Below are 4,441 nucleotides of genomic sequence, written 5' to 3'. Positions count from 1 at the left end.
TCAAAATGTCAACGAAGACGGCCAATGTTGTGCTCGTTGAAATGTATGAAAAAGTGGTGCAGATTCCACCAGATGACCTTAATTGATTGTGAATTAACATATGAATAATCCATGCCTGATATAAATGTGGAGTTCCAAGTGCATCCAGCTAACATAAAAACATTGGAAAGAGGCTCGGAGTGATACATCTTCGTTCAGTTGGATCAAGAGCAAGAACTCTAACCGGATATGACGCACATAACGTCCTGACATTAATTGAGTTTATGACATTTATTAACTCCGCAACTTACTTCTAATACAAATTATACAAAAACACCTGATATGTAAATAGAATGATAAGAATAAATAAAACGATTAAATAAAAAAAAAGTGTTGAGCACAAATAACCGTGTTGGAAAATTGGTTTTCGCTGCGTGTTGTTGATGATTATTTTGAAAAAACAAAAAAACAACGACATGACATGTGTACTGAACAAACTGTTGGATGTGCAATATTGTCTCGAGCAGTTCTGCATTGTGCATAATTGTGAGAGCCCTGACTAGTAGTTTTGTTACATTTCCCCTGTAAGTCCTCTCCAAAAGTATTAAAGACGTTAAAGACAACAAAAACACTTACTTCTATTATTACAACATTTTGCAAACGTTTCCACCGGCAATACGGGGAAAATGCAAATATTATTTGAACTATGATGAATAATTCTGTTGTTTAAAAATATAATTACAGTAAAACTAAAAAATACTGTGCTGCAGAATTGCCAAAATAAACACTAAAGAAATACCACAAAATACTACAAAACTAGATAACACTTTGATTGATTAAAACAGCAACTGATATTCGTTTCCTTTAATTATGAAAAGAAGACATAATTCCTGCTGAAATGCTGCACAAATACAAAAGTACAACTGGAGTAATTGGACTGAATTTACATGGCGCTTTTCAGTCACTGAAGACCTACCAAAGTACTTTACACCTGTTTACCCACACACCTTCACACTCACAGCCGCATTAGGGGTCCAAGGGCACTTCGACATTTAATTTGGGAGAGCCAGGAATTAAACCTGCCCCTGTTTGTCTCAAGATTAGCGCTCTACTTCTGAGTTTACGCCCCAACTAAGTTCTCCCGCGGTCTATTATCCATTAATTTTCTGCACCGTTCAACCTTAAATGTGCATGGTCCTAGTGGTGGGTACAGGTATTGTACTAGGGTACAGTGCAATAATAATACAAAAACACTATTACAGAAATACAACAGAAATTCAATTACACTAATACTAAAAAAACCCACTACGACATAAATACAACAAAAAAGTACATATATACGACAAAAAAATTACAAAAATACTACAAAAATACTACAACGGCACTACTTAATAAACTCTAAAATCTAATATTAAAAGCTACGATTCGCTTAACAATGTATGCGATGTTTGTAATGAAAAACAATAAATACATAAATAAATACAATCAACGGTATGTTTCTTAACAAAGAAGACATTAATTCGTAGTACATTTCGCTGCGGTTTTAGTACTTGTACGAAAGATGGCAGTGTTTCACCCCTTTAGTTTCTTTAGCAGTTGTTTAGTTGAAATAAGGAGAACGCTGTTCACCGTTTCGCACCAGTAACACATTTGATAAATATTAAGCTGAGGTTATTATTTAGAAAGTTTTATAAAAGGCATGCGTGTTCCTGCCCCTAATTTAAAATGTTACTTCACTTTTGCAATTTCACTTCCGCTAGAAAAGCAGCTGATCACATTTGCGTATTAACCAATTAATTTAGTCTTAAGCAATAGTGTATAATATTTGCCCACTAGATGTCGCTCTATTGTGTAGTCTAACTGAAAACAAGCGCTACAAAGCAGAGGCAATATTAAAAATACGGAGATTCAAGGTGACCAAAAAGCACAAGAAAAGATCAGAGGACCCGAAAAAAATTAGCTTAATCCAAAAGGAGCTGTAATGATTAAGAGTGATTTTGTTTCAACGGGTACTCCCAAAATCCCCATATTTCCCCCTCCCTCATTTCCCACCTTTTTTTCTTCTTTTAATGTTCTTTTTTTCATCTGTTCATTTGTTTTTCTTTTGACATTTATTTCTTCGTTTTTCCGTCTTTGAAAAAAAGAAATAACATATATTGCATTTTGGTCACTTTGAGTCTACGGAATTTGTAAACCTCCTTGTGCTTTGCAGTAGTCGTTTTCAGTTGCACTACAATAGAGAGTGTCATCTAATGGGCAGATATTAGACACTGTGCCTTTGAGACACATACGTCACACTAACGGCCATTTTATGTGCCCCGCGAGACAGAGCTGAGAAAAACACAAAGGAAAAAATTTGCTGTGTCGCATCAAAAAATGACTTGCAGTTTTAAATATGTCCACTGGATGAGGCCAAAACGAGGCGCCACTTGCAAAGCACCCTCTGTAGCTAAGTACTAATTAACCCACTAAATAACACTGAGGAAACCTATCCCGCTATTATTATTATTTGACTCGAGAGAAAAGTCAAAGACGCGCCATTTAAGGCAATATGAAAAAAAAACAAAGAAAAAAAAACAGTGTGTCTTTGCAGGGCTTTTAGTTTCTTTGCTATAATACATATGCAATTTAAGTTTTCATATTTAGAAAAACATTTTCATAAAACAATAAAAAAACAAAAAGCAGAACAACTTTTTAAACATCAAATCAATCATTTGAATTAGGGTTTGTATGCTATTTTTGTCACTTTCAGTCTGGAAGAGTCTTCCGAGGCTAAATAAACTGTATTATCATTTTTCACAAATGCACAATTGATAAATACTGCATGCGATTAGATCGTAGTGACGGAAAAATAAATATTTTGTAAAAAAAAAAAAAAAAAAAAAACAACAACAACTCATTAATCATTTTATAATCAAGTCTCATGTGAATCAGAAATTAAATGTGGTCCGCAGCTGATGACCCAATCCGGCCCAAGTGTCCAGGGCACACCACATCCCAAGAGCGACGGAGAAGGCACGTCAGGCTGAAATGTCTGGCAGGAATACCACCAATCCTGTATTTCCAATTATGCCTCCAAAAAGACCCTCAGCCTCTCTAGCTGAGGAACCCTTTCATTCGCGCCCCGGCCGAGTCATTCCTAAGACTTAAAAAGTGGTCGGCGGCGCCCTCTCTTGGCTGCGGCTGCATCGGGTCAGATGCAATCGACATTTCGTTCTGTGTACATTGTTACACAGAATGACAATACAAGGAAATTATTATTATTATTATTATTATGGCATACACTTACTAGGCCAGTAACCGACCAATTAACCTGACATGCATGTTTTTTGAATGTGGGAGGAAACTGCAGTGCTCAGAGGAATCCCACACAAGTCCAGGGAGAACATGCAAACTCCGCAAAGGAAGGCTGGTAGCTGGATTTGATGCCATGACCTCAGAACTGTGCCGCGGACGAGCTAACCACTCACCCACAGTGCCACTCTGCAAGACAGATTACGTAACATAGATATAATTTGCATAATCAAGTTTTCAACATGATGCGCATGCGCATGTCATACTTTATCGACAAGACAGCAATACCCTCGAAAAATAAATGCTTGATCAAGGAGGACATTTGGTAGCGTAACGCAACAATATTAGCGATCTGTGATGACGCTGTCAAAATCTACCAGTGAGCAAGATTAGAGCTAAATAGGCAAGATGAGTTTGGTCTAACAAAAAACGCGGAATGTTTTTTTACCCATACAAAAACTGTTGTAAACATTGTTGTACACGATTTGAAATGATCAAAACATTCATAACATGCAGGTAAAATGTTGACTGGTATGGCATACAGTCCATGCCAACCTTTTGAATTAAAAAAGCGATGGATTTTACCGTGCACTATATTAATATGCGTGAAACACAATCCGTCTCCAAAATACAAGAAAACCACAACATATGCTTGCTTATAACCAGAAGTGGCAACATTTTATCAAGACATAAATCTAATGATGTCGTTGGAGCGGTTTATTTACGAACGAAGACAGTCTCGCTTCAAAATAAATCAGCTGTAGACTAGAATACTAGTCTCAAGTCATTTTTTTGTCTACATTCGAAAAAATAAAATAAAATGGGTAGGCATTTTTAAGGGGAGAAAAGCAGTAGTCTAACGTGTAAAGTGGTAGTGTTGGCCAGTATGCTATTTTGTAGTCAAATTGAGCGTCATCTTAATTTTTCAGAGTCCAAACCTATTGTTATATCTTGACAAGCGTTTTAAATAAAAGAACCGAGAGAAACGTCTGCACCGTGTCTTGTTTCACATTAAAGCGGGGAAAAAGTTCAAGTGAAACGTGAGTAATCATTGAGAAATTCTCTCCCCGACTCCACCTACTCCATTCCTGGCCACGCCCACTAGCGTCTGGAAGGATTTGGTGTTGCAGTGCGTGGCCGGTCTCAGATGCCAGAATGGACTCGAACC

This window comes from Urocampus carinirostris, chromosome 3 (genome assembly GCF_059441175.1).
Source record: "Urocampus carinirostris isolate Australia breed hairy pipefish chromosome 3, RoL_Ucar_1.0, whole genome shotgun sequence".
Taxonomy (NCBI): Eukaryota; Metazoa; Chordata; class Actinopteri; order Syngnathiformes; family Syngnathidae; genus Urocampus; species Urocampus carinirostris.
This window is presented reverse-complemented; position numbering follows the sequence as displayed.